Genomic DNA, 17,803 nt, shown 5'->3' with positions numbered 1-17,803 from the left:
ACTATTAACCATCCCACCTCCATGCCCTGCCTCAAACCCCTACTACCCTTCCTGGCCTATGGTAGCTATCCTTCTACTCTTTATGTCCAGGAGTTCAACTGTTTTGATTTTTAGATCCTACAAGTAAGTGAGAACATGTGATGTTTGTCTTTCTGCCCCACAAGTTTTGTAAATCAAGTCACATTTAAGTGTGTGAGGGGAGGGATAATGCTATGATGACTCACTCTGAAAGGGAACAACATAGTTCCCAACCCAGGGGAAAAAAGATTTTCTCTTCTTAGTGTGTCTAAAAGCATGATCAGCACACCTGCAAAAGTGCTGTAGCTGTTGTTTTAGCCTAATAATAGCACTATCAGTCACACTTATTGAAAACCAGGGGCAAAGAATGACTGGTACTAGCAGCCCTGGAGTAAAGCTGGCATGGAATAATGGCACCTACTGGGCTGGACTTCCAAATGTGAAGGTGCTAAGTGAACCTTAAAACTCTTTTCTGAGACACAAGTCAATGTATTAAGCAAAGCATTAAATTCCTTAATTTAATGATATTTATTACTCAAGTATATGCAGTTTTCTACCATTTCACCCTTTCAGGCATATGAGTTAAAGCAGTGATTCTCAAATTGGGGTCCAGCTGCATCAGCATCACTTGGAAACTTGTTAGAAAAGCAAATTCCTAGCCTGCACCAGATCTACTGAATCAGAAATCTGGGCATGAGGCCCAGCAAGCTGTACTTTAACAAGCCCTCCAGGTGATTCCGATTCAAGCTGAAATTTAAGAGCCACTGAGTTAAGGAACCACCAATATACAGATTCCAACCTTTGCTCCTTTGCTCAATGGTAACTCTACAGCTCCTTTGTTAAAAGAAAAGTAATTCATGTGTGCTTGGGCTATTTGTTACTATCACTTAAGAAAATATTTATCATTATTTAGTTAAGGAAAAGAAACCTTAGTCAAAACTTACATGTAATTTTTCCAGGTCCTGTGCTGGCTTCGAGTCTTAGGATGCAGGGAACTGGGCGAAGGGAGAGATGAGAAGGCTCCGGTAATCCATTCAGACATGAACCCCAAAGCTCTGTGGGGCAACCTTGTGACAGGTCAGTGAGTGTCCACCTAATTGGGCAGAAAAAGTTGTCCATTAGCAGACTAAAGTGTGCATGTGAATGTTTCCTTCCTCTTCCCTCCTGCTATCTTGCCATACCCCCTTCTGCTTGTTATGACCTCATATAACTGTCTGTGCCTCTGGCTGTGGGCCTCTTGACCAATCCTCACGAACAGAATATGACACCATAGCCCACGGTATGAACACCTGGGCTCTGCCTGGTGGAAGCCCTATTCCTTCAGGTATTTTCTTTAGGTGAGCAGCCCTCACTAGGGGCTCTCCTGAATCCACATACAGCCTGGGAGACAGGTCCATATCCAGTGATGTCACTTTCTCTATTTCATCTCATGTTTTCTGTCAGCAAACGAGAACACCTTGGTTTAAAAGACACATGTGGCCATTGTAAATAGAAGAGATTCAGGAAGCAAATGATTAATTTAGGGATTCTGACTGAAATGAGATGATTCTCTGATGCCTCAAATGTGTTTAGTTTTAAAATTAGTATTTATTTTTCCAGGTAACTTCATACATGCTTACTGTAGAACATTTGAAACATATGGAAAAAATAAAGGAAAAAAATAAAGATCAATGGTAACCTTGACACCAATAAATCACTAATGATGTTTTGTCGTATGGGTCTGAAACTCCTTCACTGAAACTCTTGGGGCCAGATATGTTTCAGAATTCAGAATTTTTTGGATTTTTCAGAGTATTATGATACAGCTACCATTTATTACATTATTATCTTGTGATGGTATGGAGCAACACCCCATAATATTAAATATTAAATATTTCTGCACAAAAATAGATGCTTATTCTTATTAAGTGGGGGTAAAACAGAGCTTCACATTCGTTCAGGCCAAGTTTTCCTACCAAAGAAGTTACTAAAAACAAAACCCCCTTTGATTTCTGAAAACTTTTGGATTTAGAATTGGAGATAAGCGATTATGGACCAATATTCTTTTCAGATACATGCACATACTCAGAGTATTGTTTCTACTTTTTCATTCAATTCCGAAATAAAATTTGAGTTATATACACATGAGCATTTCCTCAAGTTATTAAAATTATTCAAAACGTGTTTTCTAATGTTCATGTGTATTATACCCCATAGAAATACACTTTATGTATTTAACTATTTCCATCATTTTTGGAATTGCAGATTTTTTCTTTGTTATTGTAAATAACACTTTAAGGGACGTATCTGAATATCATATTGCCTAAATTTCTGAACATTTTCTTATGCAGTTTCCTAGGAAAGGAATTATTGCATGAAAGGGCATAAACTTTGAGGGCCTTGACTTTCTAGAAAGGTTGCACTAATTTATATTCTTTCCAGCAGCATGAATGCCTCGTTAATTTAATTACCAACCTTATCATAGACTGAAAAAATACACTTGGTCCTCACGCAACTTAACAACATTCTAATCAATGATGATCAAATGTAAGAGATTTTATTTTTGTTTTCCTTACACAGAAGATAGTGAACTGCGTGCTGTTTTTCACATAACAAGAGACATATGGAGTTAATGTAAGTTTACCATCAAATGACCCTTATTAGGCCAGACTGAGTTAGATGTGGACAGTGGGGGAGCTGCGGCTTGTCCATGGGGTCTTCACATGGAAAAGCATGTGAGAGAGTTCAGAAATAATTCACATATCGTCATCAGAAGAAAAACCACTGATTGCTTGTGGGCTGATAATTCAGCTTCTAGAGTAAGTAGTGAGGACTTGTATTTCCCTTCCTTCTGGTATTTTTCTATTTCTTGGACATTCTGCTGTTCCTCAGCATGGCGTCAGAAAGCACAAAAAGATGTGAAGACAAAATCCAATCAGACTAGCTAATAATAATGAATAACCCTCATGCATGCTTACAGTGTGTCCACTCCAATGCCAGGTCCTTGTGTATAGTATTATCTCATTTAAAACCAAGTGCACTGGTATCAAAACTGGTGGCTGGCAAGTTTGAAAGTATGTGCTCATTCATTGGTCCTCCTTATTCCCCAATAAGTTTGTAGGAATGAGCTTCAGAATTTCAAAGATCTATCCAAGCCTAGGGTCTCATTACTATGCTGACTCCAAGTCTAGCTATAAATCGCAAGCTTGATCTTTCCACTCTTTTGTCAGCACCATCTATAACATCTAAACGAAGCAAAGAAAATCCGAGAAAATTCTAGACAATAGTAAAGCCTTTGAATGTCCTATACTGAGACCTTTGAATGTCCTATATTGAGATGGGGAAGGCTACAGCTCTTTGAGTATAATAGAGAGGTATGAGATAAGAGTGTTATGGAACACAAAACAGGTTAGACATGGAGAAAGACATGAAGACATAGATAAAATAAACACTTGAAAAAAGAAACATACAAACACATTCTTCCCAAATGTGGCTATGAATTAGGAATGCTAAAGCAGGTCTTACAGTCCCAGGTTCCTTTAGATTTATAGCTTTTTCTAATCTTTCTCTTTCCCCTTTATGTATATTTAATCTTACAGGATAATTGGTATCGAGAATGCCACAATTTTCATATGCTAATAAAAGCAAATTGAAGTGATCTTTGTTATATTCAATGAAATAACCTCACTGTTTCACTTATGTATAAACTCAATTTCTGCATCCACTAATACTGTAAGATGGTTACGGTTTGAGAAACGGGGTGCAAAAAATTTCAATTTTATTTTGGGAGTGAATTAAATTGATCTTTCCTAACAGTCTTATCTAAAAGTAAGGATTGTTCCTGTCAAAATGATCAAAAGACCAAAGAGAAGTGGACCATTTCCTTCCCTGTGGCTTTACTTCATAATTTAAGCATCATTTTCCTGATAATTTGGTGTCAAAGTGGGTAGAATATCTTATAAATGATTTTTCTTTGCCACGTTCAGGTACATGAGTAAGTTTTTAAGCATGCCAGAACTACAGAGTGTCAAAAATAAAATAATAATAGAACAAATAACTCCTCAAAGAGTACCCTTTGTTTCTTCCAAAGGGCCTAATTACTTCAGGGGAAATACAAAAAACAAACCACCATTAATAACACAAATGATTACCAGACTCTCCTTGGATACTCAAACTATACAACTATCATGTAAAGCTAATTACAAATTTGGGTTCTCTCATTTTAAAAATATACTTTGAAGCAACCCACTTCTGTTTCAATGCTGAACCAAAGTCTGTGCAACTGGCACACTGTCAAAGTAAATATATATATATACACATACACACACACACATTCACACACATATCATTTGCACTTGAACAAAGTTATTACTTTCAATGTCACTAAATCCTGAACTGCAAAACACCACAAGCTAAAAGCAAGTAATACCACATGGTGTATTATCTTACATTTACAAAAGAGTTTATAGTTTTCCAAGCCCCAGTGACATAGACTTCCCCACTCACAGTAGCTTTGTCATGCTGGGTACCCCACTCACTGCCTCGGAGCCTACTACCTCTCACAAGTTCTTGTGGGGATCACATGAGAATGTATACACAGTGCTTTTTTTTGCAGATTATAAGACATACATAAAATATTAGGTGTCTTTTTTTTTTTTTTAAAGAAACAACTTTGTGAGACATAAAGATATTAATCGACATTTCATTGTTTGGGAAAAGAATACAAGAAGATATAACCAAAAAAGCACCGAGTTAGAAGATCTGAGTTTTATTTCTAAATTGGCTACAAACTAGTTGCCTGACTCTGAGACTTGATTTCTTCAGTAAAATGAAGGGGATGGATGAAATGACTTTAAGGTTTTCTTGAAGCCAATGGATCTGTGATGTAGGACGTGGCCATGGTAGTGATGGGAGTGCCTTAGGAAGTAATCCCTCCTGGAGGCCAAGGAACCATGAAGCCAAAGGTAGCATCCATCAATCTGAGGCCTGCAGTGCTGGTGCAGAGTCCTTGAGCATCCAACAACTCCCAGAGATGAGACAGACATTAACTCATTTTGCTGGACTGTGGGGAGGTTGGTAAATCCTAAAGGAATGGCCAAGGCGTCCTGGGCACTGGAAGGAAGTACCAGAGAAGCTTAAACCAGCAGGTCTTTATTAACTGGTACAGATACTTTACAACTTTAACAACTGGTATAGCCAAATAAGTGTATAGCGGCTGTCAGTCTCGCTAACAGTTTTACTGTTGTTTGTCTGTCAATCTCAAAGAGACAGCCACCACTGAGGGCCAACCACCTTGCTTGGTTAAGTTCCTACAGCATGGGGGGAGATGTGTAAGAAGGCTATTTTTGGTATTATGAGTGCACATCAGGGTCGCATGGGAATTTTACTTTAAAAACACACTAACTTAGGCCTCTACTAATGCTGTTCTACTAGCATTATCTAACACAGCTTTCTGTGATGATGGAAATATTAAATATCTCTGCTGTCCAACATGGCAGCTACTTGCCACATGAGGATACTGAGCATTTGAAATGTACCTAGTGAGAATGAGGAATTGAATTTTAAACTTTAGTCAATTTAAATAAATTTAAATTTAAATAGCCACATATCATTAGTGGTTATGTGACTGGACAGTACAGCCCTAGGTGGCTTCACATACTAGTTTTCTTGGACCTATTTCAGACCCCAGAAACCCTCAGGATAATATCCAATATAGTCCTTCAACAGGCATTCACTGCCCTTCTCCTAGGTGCTGGGCAATGTTTAGGTGTCTCAAAACAATGGTGAATAAGAGTAGCATGGATACTTCCTGACTTGTGGCATTTTGCGGCTAGACTGATTTCCGAAGACCTCACAAAATCTTGAAGTGGCTCACCAGACTGCTCTTAGGAAAAGGTGGGTGAGGAGATATGGTAATGCTACACTAAGCATGAAAGCACTGCTTTTTCATTTCTTCATATTTACTGTTAGAGAAGTTGGGGGAAAGTTTAAAAAAGAGGTATCTGAATGGTTACTATTAATTCTTTTACAAGTAACATATCCCAGATATGGGAAATTATCTGTAAGTAATTACCTCTTGCATAATCTTAAACTTACTTAAAAAGAAAAGTCAGAGGAACCTGCATTCTTAAGCTAAGAAAAGTAAATGGTATTTAATTACAGTTACAGCCATACAAAAAGTACAAGTGGGTCTCCAGCTGCAAACAGTGGGCAAGGGAATATTTATACCAATTAGTTGTGAAATGATCAGGTTTTGTAGAAGGTACTTCTTGTATAAATAAGGCTGATTGCATTCTTTATTCCAACTCGACTCTTAGGTAGGACTTTCTTAGTGGCTTTAATAGGATTTGATGAGCAAAGCCCCATTTGCCTTTCCCCAGGAAACTACAGGTGAAAGTATTTTTATTCACATTACAAATCTAATAAGAAACACAAAAGTGGTCTAATGATCTGATTTCCAATATTGCTCCCAATGTCCTACTGTTGTCAATTCTCTCCAATCCTAATCACCTCTTCCTACCTTATTGGGATCTGGAGTGATACAAAAGACACAAAACATGGTACTCAGAACTGGTTTACACTCTCATTTGAATCTGAATCCGGGTTTGCCTAAACTACAAGGATAGGACACAGCATGTTAGGATACAGAGGTTTTAAGCTAATTCTCCCCATTGTATTAATATTATCACCTAAGGTGAAAAATCTACCAAATAAAACAACCTGATATTGCTCAGCATCCCAATGGGAATGACACTAGTCAGCCAATCTTTCGAGCTTCACAATGCCACTTCTGGTTCCCCTGGACAAAGTCAGACTATTGATTTTTAGGGCTAATAAGTGATTCTTCCACAACTACACACACACACACACACACACACAAACACACACACACAATTACTTTTGCCTCTGGATTGAGAAAATTTACTACAATGTCAGGAAACAAAATGAGACTTCCAAACTTAGTTCCAAAAACACCAATTGCATTTAGAGACCATTATCTTCTTTTTAAAAAGGTCAAATCTTAAATGTTCAGCTGGTTCTAGGCTGTATAAAAATATTGCTGAAAATCTAATGACAGCTTTGGTAACAAACATGTTGAGAGTGGCCCTGACATCCTTATTTATATTCAGAAACACTAAATGGAGTAGTCACACACCATTTTATGGCTGAAGGGGTTAAAAAAGAAAGGGGCCAATTGATGTTAATTTTTTTTGGAAATTCAGAGATGAAGTTTTTATTTTTATTTTTTAAAAACTCTTATCTTTCAAACAATTTAAACGGACAGTTGCATAAGGCAGAACCCCTTTGACCCAAAGATCTCGTGGGCTTTTGTGTTTTGCTTACTGGCACGGAAAGGTGATAAAAGAAAATGTGCCTTTTTTGCTGCAACAGAGAAAGAAGGGGAGAGGGAGAGGCAGTTATTTCAGACAGGATGGAGAAAATTAATTGAGATTAAACAGCTCTGAAAGTTTCCACTTCAACATTTCAGGTTCTGGGACCACGTTATTCTAGTTGAAGAACCACAGCCAGAAAATGTACTTATTTGACATTCAAGGTATTTAAGGTCCCAAATACAGCAAAAAGGTAATCAGATTTTCTATTTAAAAAGGATGGTGCAAGCAGAACTACTTGCCATGAACAAGCCAGAAGAGAGAAAAAGTGAGAAAGAAATGTGTTGAAAATACATAATTTGAAATAATTCTTGGATTTATGCAGATTTTATATATAAAAATTGGTATACGAGCCTGTATGAATATATCGTCACCACCATCATCCCTACCACCACCACGATCATCATCATCTCCTCCTCCACCACCACCACCACCACCACCACCATTTCTACCACCACCACCAGCACTACCACCACCATCATCATTTGTATTTACTGAAAAGATCTATTTGCTAGGAACTGTGCCAGAAATTTTTACAGGTATTAGCCTATCTGGTACATGAGAGAACCCTGGCTCAGAGAGGCAAAGCGCTCAAAAGTCACACTGCTGGAGACGGGACAACATGCAATCTGAATCCAAGCCAGCCTGTCAAGGCTACCTCCTTTCCTGTACAATACTGCCTTCCTCTACAAAGTGGGGGGACTACATCCTTCTGAGAAGGAAACATGACCACTTTCCCATGTGCTACCAGTAAAACATGAAAGTAAAGTGACAAGACTGCAGGTCCCACAGCAATTTAACTATTTGTAGAAAGAGTTGATTAGCTTTCAGTGCTAAAATGGTTAAAGTTCATAAAGCGTAATTTCTCAATGGTTATACTTCAGTGTCATTTCTATCCCTTGATTATGCAAAGCCCTTGCCTGGCCTTGCCATTTGCTTATCTCTCTGCCTAGAATTCCCTCCGCCAACCCTTATCCATGCTGGTCACTACTCCTTTACCATGTCTAGTTCAAATACGTCACTTCTGCAGGGACACTGTCCTTAACATGCTCTGTTCTCTCCCAAACAGCTACGCATCACCTTGCTTGTTTCCATCAAGGGATAATCAAAATCCACATGTTTATTTACTGTATAATTGCATGTCCTCTCTCTAGGTTCATGTAAGATCCACAGTGGCAGGGGACTAGCTTCTCTTGCTCACTACTGATACCTGATACTTGGGAAAGTGCCTGGCACAAACTTGATGAATGAATGGATACACTAATACATGAATGCAGACCAAGTGTTTGCAGAATGCAGTGACAGGTACACATAGAGGGACCAGTGGAGACACACTGCCTTGGGGATCTGCCTGCCTTCATCGGCCATCAAGTCCTAGGGCAGAGTTCATCTGCTCCCAACTCAAACCCTGCCTGGAGACTGAGCATACATCTGTCCTTGGCTCTCCTCTCCTGCTGCACCTCCTGACATAGCCTCCTCTTCCCCAACAGACACTCTTCCTCACACGATGAACTCAGCTTTTCTCCCTGGATCTAATCTCTATGTAGATTCTCACCATCATCCACTTTGTATAAAAATCTATCATGCTTACTCCTCCTGTGGTCACATACCCTTCAGAGAAATCTGGGTCCATGGCCCTGGGTTCTACCATACCCATAACCATGTGGCACTGCCAGGGCCAACTCCAGGCTTGCTGCATCCCTAACCCAGCCTGATATCCAGAGTACCAGGCTCTTTCCCAGCCTTCTGTCCTGAGCCACCTCACTTCTTTCTCCCGTCTGCCCTTTCTTCCCATGTCCAAGCTCACGGATGACTCTTGGCAGGCTGGGGAAGAGAAAGAATGTGGAGCAGAGGAGAGAGAGTGAGTCAGAGGCAGCAGAAGCTGCTGTGTGTCCACATGGGAAGCCCGTGGTGTACATCTGTCCATGGGAATTTTCATAGTGTTCTGTAGATTTTTTTTTTAAATAGTGACTTTGAACTATGGGTTAGGAGAGCTGAAAGGGACCCTGGAGATCACTGAGTTCCACTGTTTCACTGTACTGTTGAAAAACCAATGTGTGGGTAACGAACGGAGGAAGAAAAAGGCAGCATTTATCGAGGGCTTAACATTTATTTGCTCAGGATACAGGGTGCCGGGTCCCATAGTCAGTGAGTGGCAGAGTGGGGACCATGAAGTGCTTAAATGAGTCCTTCTATCCCATACACACTTTGCCCTATGACTTACATATTCATATATCTTGTGGGAAAGGGCTTGGCATTTACCACATAAACATACTTGGAATTCTTGCCTCAAAGGGTAAGTGGGTTTTCCTTCTGTATTAGCTGATATACTTTTTAAAAAATTGTGGTAAAATATCCAAAACATAAAATTTATCATTTTAATCAATTTTAAGTGTACAGTTCAGTGGCATAAAGTACATTTGTTTTGTTGTACTTCCTTCACTACTATCCATCCAATACATTTTTAAAGTGAGTATTTTCTAAAACTGTAAATCCAAAATAAGAGTGAAAGCAGCAAAAAAGAAGTAGAAAGAAAAAGACAGGTAGAAAATAAACGTTTGGGCATGCATTCCAGCTGACGATACCTTTCATATAAATTAGGTTCTCTGTGACATATTCATTATTTTCCTAGTCATGAAATGGGAACTGTGAGATGCCAGCCACCAGGTGAAAAGGTAGCTTTTGTTGTTTTTCTAGATTCTATACTAGTTGTATCTGCTTATAAAAATGTTATACAACCCAGTACATCACAGCCTTCCACGCCTCCTCCATAAAAGGACAAGTAAAATAGTATTTCTTGGAAAGACAGGCATTTACCAATGCACGGCATCTAGATGGAGCTGTCTCCGTCATTCTAGTCTGTTTCTAAACAGGATTTTAAAGTCTTGGCACAGAGCACAGACAATGTCCCTTAGCTATTTAACATTTAGTTCAGCTCCACAATATATTTAGCAAGATTTCTTTTCTTCCCCACGCTTCCCTTCTTGGTTTAATGACCTCAAATGTACCAACATCCTGTCTTACCTAATCCCCTAGCAAGTCCTATCAAATGCCAGGACAGAATCAGACAGCACTGCAGGTGGTGAGATCATTCACTAAGAATTCATTTTTATTCCAAAAATTAGGAGTGTCAGACCATTTAACACAATCTACCACACAGCCAGAAAATTAGCCTAGCGCTTTAAGAGAAACATTTAAATAACTTTTAAATATCTTCTTCCTGACACAGATCCTTTAAAAACCTAAAGACTCTCCCCCCAGAACAAGATACATAGACACAAAACATTTCCACGACAGCAAGAGTTCAAGGACTCTTTGGAGTCGATGTAGGTCCCCTATGAATCCATACACCACAGGTTAAAATCTCCTGTAAAAGAACTCCAAGATTTCACTTTGTCCACAAGCCCCTATACTGGATACCGATCCACGGAGTATCTGGGGTAACTTCTTCTGGTGTTACTTTTGTCTCTGGATGAGAAATGACTTGTTTCAGCTTTAGGAGCATCCTGACGTGGTTTCTGGTCAAACTGACTGTCAACATAGCTAGGTCTATCCGCAAGTCAGCTGGCTACTCTGAAAACATTCATTTCGCTTACCAGTCCCTGACCTGCTGGCTCTACACCACTGTTCCTAGGCTTTGCTCTTTAATTTGCCATCTTGGATCTTGTGGTCCCTTCTGTCTTCCTGTCACCTTTCTTGTTGGTCTTTGTGGCACTTAAAAAAAAATTAAACCTGTTTTCTTTTCTTTATCACAAAGCAACAGCCTCCTCTTTGCACTTGATTCCTTTATTTCCAAAAGCATCCTTCAAACCTTCGTTCTTGGGAAGACTTTGCCTGACTCTCCAAGTAGCAGGTCCTGCCACTCTGTGTTCAGTCTGGGACAGGGTTTCTTCTCCAGGAGGAGTGTGGGGCTGTGAATTGGGAATAAGCCCAAAGTCAGACAGACCCAGGTCTAATCCCAACACAGTAGCTGACTTTGGCCAAGAAATTTGAACAAAGGCTCAGTTTCCTGATATGAACAAATAAGGATGATAAAGCCAACATATGGTTTTTTTTTTTTTTTTTAGACAGTCTTGCTCTGTCACCCAGGCTGGGGTACAGTGGTGTGATCATAGCTCACTGCATCCTCGCCTAGGCTCAAGTGGTCCTCCTGCCCCTCCTGAGTAGCTGGGACTACAGGTGTGTGCCCCTAAAGGTAGCTACCTTTTTTGGTTTGTTTTTTAAGGAAGACTAAGCTGATATGTTCACAACTTCTGAGACACAGAAGGTATCTAGAAAATGGTGGTGATCATTTCATTCCATTCTAACTCTTCATGTATGGGATTCAGCATACATTCTACATTTTAGAAGCAACTCCTGCTGCTTTCTATTAGGTGGCCAAGACCACTTATGTTTGGAGTATTAGACATTTTTTAACAGGTTTATTGAGATATATTTAGTGCATCATAAAATTCATACCTTTAAAGTATACAATTCAGTGGTTTTTAGTATATTCACAGAGTTGTGCGACCATCACCACTATCTAATATCAGAACATTTCCATCATCCCCAAAAGAAACCCTATACCCACCGCAGTTACTTTTCATTTCCCTTTCTCCTCAACCCTGGGCAACCAACAATCTACTTTCTGTCTCTATGGGTTTTCCTAGTCTACACATTTCGTATAAATGGAATCACATATTATGAGGCCTTTGTGTCTGGCTTCTTTCACTTACCACATTTTCGGGGTTCACCCTAGATGTAGCAAGTGTCAACACTTCATTCCTTTTTATGGCTGCATAATTATCAATTGTATTCATATACCACACTCTGTTTATCCATTTAACAGCTGATGAATATTTGGATTGTTTCCACTTTTTAGCGATTATGATTAATGCTGCTAAGAACACTATTGCATGGTTAGACATATTTGGACATATGTTTTCAATTTACTTGGATATATATACCTGTGAGTGAAATCGATGGGTGGGGTGTTAGTTTTATGTGTCAACTTGGCTAGGCCACCATACCAAGACATTTGGTCAAACATATTTGGATGTTGTTACAAAGATATTTTTTAGATGAGATTAACATTTAAATCAGAAGTCTCTGAATAAAGCAGATTACTCTCCAGACTATAGGTGGGCCTCATCCAATCAGTTGAAGGCCTTAAGAAAAAGGCCAACCTCTCCTGAGAAGAAGGAATTCTGACAGCGGACTCTCTTTGGACTCGAACTGCAATATCAGCTCTACTCTGAGTCTACAGCCTGCTGGCCTACCCTACAAACTATGAACTTGCCAGTCTCCTCAATCATATAAGCCAATTCTTTAAAATAAATCCATCTCCCGACCCCCCACACCCCTCTATTGGTTCTATTCTCTGAAGAACCCTAACAATTATACTGGGACAACTGGTAACATTATAGTTAACATTTTGAGGAACTGCTAAACTGTTTTCCAAAATGACTGTAGCAGGACAATCCCATCAGCAATGTATAAGGGTTCTAATCTCTCTACATCCTCATCAACATTTATTACCGTCTTTTAAACTTTAACCATCCTAGCAGGGGTAAAGCGGTAACTCATTATAATTTTGATTTGCATTTCCCTAATGACTAATGATGCTGAACATCTCTGCATTCATTTATTGACCATTTGTATATCTTTTTCTGAGAAATGCCTATTTTAATTGTCCGTTATTTGTCTGGGTTGTCTTTTGAGTGTTGAGTTGTAAGTATTCTCTATTTATTCTGGATACAAATCCTTTTTCAGATACATGATTTGTAAGCATTTTCCCCCAACTGTGGACCATCTTTTCACTTTTTTAATAGTTTCCTTTGAGGATGAAGTTTTTAATTTTATGAAGTCCAATTTATCTATTTTTTCTTTCGTCTTTTGTGCTTGTGGTGCTTCTAAGAATCCACTGCCTAATGCAGGGTCACAAAAATGCATCTCCATATTTCTTCTAGGAGTTTTACAATTTTTGCTTATATCTATTTTTCTGATCCATTTTGAGTTAATTTTTGTATATGGTGCAAGGTAGAAGTCCAATTTAATTATTTTGCGGGTGAATATCCAGTTGTCCCGGCACTATGTGTTGAAAAGACTATTCTTTCCTCATCAAATTGTCCTGGAACCCTTGTTGAAAACTTTAAGCATAAGTTTGAGAGTTTATTTCTGAACTTTGAATTCTATTCCATTGCCTATCCTATGACTATACTGTATCCAAGTCTACATTGTCATATAGTATGTTTTGAAAAAAGGAAGTGTGACTCTTCCAGTTTTGTTCTTATTCTGCAAGATTGTTTGAACTATTCTGGGTCCCTTGCATTGCCATATAAATTTTAAATTCGGCCTGTCAATTTCTGCAAAAATGCTGCAATTTGATAGGGATTGTGTTGACTATATAGATTGGTTTGGATAATTTTGCCATCTTAACAAGTCTTCTGATCTACGAACATTGGGTGTATTTCCATTTATTTACATTTCCTTAATTTCTTTCTATAGTGTTCTGTAGTTTTTAGTGTTCAAATCTTGCACTTCTTTTCTTAAATTTATTCCTGAACATTTCATTATTTTCGATGCTATGTAAATGGGATTGTTTTTGTAATTTTATTTTTCTTGCTAGTATGCAGAAATTGATTTTTGTACATTGAACTTTCATCCTACAAAATTAATGATCTTGTTTATTGCTCATTCTAATATTTTTTTTGTGTGTGTTTTATTTTTTCTTTTAATGAATTGCAGCAAGTATTTTTAGTATTTGGAATCACAGGAAGATCCTGGCACATAAACCCAGGACTTAAATTTTACTATAAATATAAAGAGCTCATGCTATTATTTGTCCCATTCCTGTGGTATTGGGTAATGATCCTGCTTTTGGGTTATAGTCTTGTTGGCATTCCCACAGCCACTAAGTGCCCATATGATGATTTGAAAAGTTCCTGGGACTGCAGGATACATAGTAAGACATGAATCTATTTACTATAGAAGTGGTATTATAAAAAGAGGTCAGGTTTCCAGCCTATCCCTGTCTGTTTAAAGGGGTATCATTCAGTGAGGATGCCACAGGGTCTGGCATTCCCATTCTTGAAGGGAATCTAAAGGTTTGTTTCAATGGGAAACCACATTCTAAAGGACTTTTGAAGGAACCTTTAACAAAGTACCTTCCTGGACCAGGTGCAGTGGCTCATACCTATAATCCCATTTTGGGAGGGCGAGGGGGTGGGATCATCTGAGGCCAGGAATTCGAGACCAGCCTAACCAATATGGTGAAACCTTGTCTCTACTAAAAATACAAAAAAATTAGCTGTGTGTGGTGGCAGGCACCTGTAATCCCAGCTACTCTGGAGGCTGAGGCAGGAGAATCACTTGAACCGGGAGGTAGAGGTTGCAGTGATCCGAGATCATGCCACTGCACTGCAGCCTGGGCAATAAGAGCAAAACTTTGTCTTAAAAAAAAAAAAAAGTACCTTCCTAACAGTTAAGACTTCTTATGGGCTTTTATGTAGACATCTCTGCTAACCTACTACTTTCCAACTCAGGGCCGACACCCAATGTACAATACTTTGAGGGGCAGTGGTAGTTATTTTCACAAAAACTGCTAAATTTAACACAATACATATATATATATTTTTACCAGACTATATTTTGCTTCAGGTTTAAAAACTGATTTCTAGCCAGCATTCAGAGACCTACTTTGCATCTTGATCCATGAGTCATTGATTTGAGCATGCATTTGCCCAGAATACCCAGGCATGTGAAAGGATCAAAATATCACACTTTGATTGATTTAGAAAGTTATTTTCTACCACCACGCAGTCTGAGAGTTTCTATGCTGCATCTGACTAATTGGGGAGGTGCAGGAGCAGAGAGAGCCAGGAGTTGCTGTGTGGAAGACCTTGTCCCTCCTCCCAGGCACCAAGATCCCAGGGAGTGGCAACCCCACTCTCCATGGCAAAGTACGTCCGTGTGGCGCTCATATCATCATCATCTGATTATCGGAGTCATCTTTTGAAGAGATCCTGGTATTTCGGTTTGACAAAAATCGAGAAACATTTTAGAAAGAAAATCGGATTTGTGTGTAAATTAAGAATATTCCTGAAAAGAAACTCTGTTACGAAACTGAAATCTGGAGACCGCGGTGGTGCTAAGTTGAGTCATCAGTTCCCTTTACACCCTAATAATTGACAGCACTTTGATCACAATGACTGCTCTGGGTGATGTTTTTTGTTTGCTTTTTAAAGTACTTCCTTGTGTAAACAGGTTGTCTCACTATCGTCTTGAAAACATGTTTACGTTTGGGGATCATGGGGAACATCTGTTATAAGCAGATTTCATGCTTTTCTGTCAACTTAGGGAAGTCTGAATCATATTTCTTATAATATACAAAAGCTCTTGGAGAGTTAAATGAAGGTCTACTGGAAAGGGGACTGATTGGATATTTTTATTGCTCTTCCCATATGTAATTAAAAATTTGTCCTGAAAACAACCATTTGAAATAGAAACAGTATGAAAGCATGAATAATTGTCCACTTTTTGTAGACGCAGACAATGAAGTGTAGAGAGGTATAGTGGCCTGGTCAGTGACTGAAAAAGTGGCAAAGAGGGGACCACATGCATTACAGGTACATAATGACCCTTCATCAGTGCCAAATAAAATCCTCAGGTATCAAGGGTCCATTGGTATTATTTCCAAAAAGATGTTACAATCCTTCACAATTTAATTGAGAAGATCACTGATTCTGGAGAGGGCAAATGGAAGGGCTGAGTGATGTACCCTCAAAAAGAGCAGTTTCTTTGTCCAGGTCTGAAATTACAGATCTAGGTGTATGTGGAGAGGTGGGGGTGTTCAGAGGGAACAGGAACAAAGCTTGAAGTAGAGGCTGAACCAACGAGGACTTCAGGCAAAATACTTTACTGAAACCTCAACACTGAGGCTGCTCCTGCAGTGCCCAGAAGCGAGGTGCTCCTTGGAGGGGGTGCTTGCTTACTATGGCCCTTGGAGTTGGGGCAGAGCGGTCTCTGTGTGAAGAGAAAGAACTGCTGTCATGAGAAAATGGGAGATGCTGCAGATTTTACTTAAATGTCCACCGGCAGCACAGCCCCTAGACCCAGGCAAGGAAAGGCTCTGACCTCCTTCAGCCAGGCCAGGGAGGCATCATCCGCCACCTTGTCTTATGATCTCTCCCTTAAACTGCTCCAGAATTTCCTACCCAAGTGGTCCCAAGTGAGCTCCCAGGGTTAGTGGATGCCCTTTCCCTGGGTCCTTCCTCTCTTGGGTCTGCTACACCACCTGAAGAGAATCGCCAAGGGCAGCTATTTTACAGAGATATGCACAGTATCCTGGACATTCTGGCTGGGGTGTCCAGGTGCTGTATCAAGGCCCCTGCAGGAAAGGGGACTGGGGGAGTGGGAGGAGAAGGAGCAGAAAAGAAAGAAGGGGGTAGATGTGAGCTGAGTTCCCCTATACCACCATGTTCCCACTTGGAACTCTAAGGAGACTGATAATCCTAAATTTAAACCTGGCCTTCTGAAAGGTCATTATATCAAGGCAGAAGGATGGAATGTATTTTATACAACCAGTTTGTTAGCCTGATTCATAAATTTTAGTATTTAAACATATGACATATGAGCTTCAATTGTGCCTTTGTCTGGCGCCCTACAAATATTAGAGCCAGACCTGTCCAGGGCCATGTGGATCAGGGCTGGGAAGCCTGCAGAATGCAGATGTGTCCCTGCGCATTACACATGTCCCATGCTGCAGACACTGACCCTTTGGGTGATGAAGTGGAAGTGACTGCAAGGCATTTCCAGAACATCAAGGTAACTCCCCACTGGGTTACAACTGCCTACAGTATTTGGTACAGTCACATGCTGTACAGGTTTGTGGCCTAGAATATCAAGGTGCTCACACAACAAAGGTTTCCTTCACTTGTTTTGGGAACACCGTGGTGAAGACAGCTTAGCCAAATATTCCTCTGTTTGGCTGCAGCCAAAATATCAGGGTCTTGCTATGGGCCAACTAAGCAAACCTTAATTAAAAAAAAAAAATCACCTACTACTTTTATCTCTTGTGGTTTCTTTTTCCCATACATACTTTGCGATGCGTTTATCAGCAGCTAGTTGAACAACTTGGTGTACCAGTGGGAACCAAACCAACAGCAGTTATACAAGGCAAGTAAGGACCAAAACATAGGAAAATAAGAATACCAATGAACATAAGGCTGAACTGTAAGAAATAATTAAGTAGCTGTACATCAAATGCATAAATATGATTCATTTTTAAAGGCCCACATATATTACACCCACTTTCAGGAGTTTCCCAAACTATTTGATGTTGCTTCCTGTTTTTCAGTCCTTTTATCTGTTTATGGGGGTGGCAATCCTACTGTTAACCAACTGAACAAGAAGAAAAGCAAAGGATGGGGCCATTT

The 17,803-nt window shown here is 39.5% G+C and overlaps 1 protein-coding gene across 2 annotated transcripts in view; it reads right to left on the bottom strand.

Annotated features, from left to right (window-relative positions):
- The window catches only part of BACH2 (BTB domain and CNC homolog 2), a 355,372-nt gene that overhangs the window by 156,717 nt on the left and 180,852 nt on the right, over window positions 1–17,803 (bottom strand). Inside the window, exon 3 of one of the 2 annotated variants that reach the window (XM_017506784.2) lies at window positions 1–1,111. This exon is cut by the window's left edge and continues 7,220 nt beyond it. The gene's annotated coding sequence lies outside the window, so the exon portion shown is untranslated. The remainder of the gene's footprint in view (window positions 1,112–17,803) is intronic. The other variant, XM_017506783.2, reaches the window with a different exon arrangement.

The sequence above is a fragment of the Cebus imitator genome, unplaced genomic scaffold, assembly GCF_001604975.1.
Source record: "Cebus imitator isolate Cc_AM_T3 unplaced genomic scaffold, Cebus_imitator-1.0 Scaffold359, whole genome shotgun sequence".
Lineage (NCBI taxonomy): Eukaryota > Metazoa > Chordata > Mammalia > Primates > Cebidae > Cebus > Cebus imitator.
This window is presented reverse-complemented; position numbering and strand designations above follow the sequence as displayed.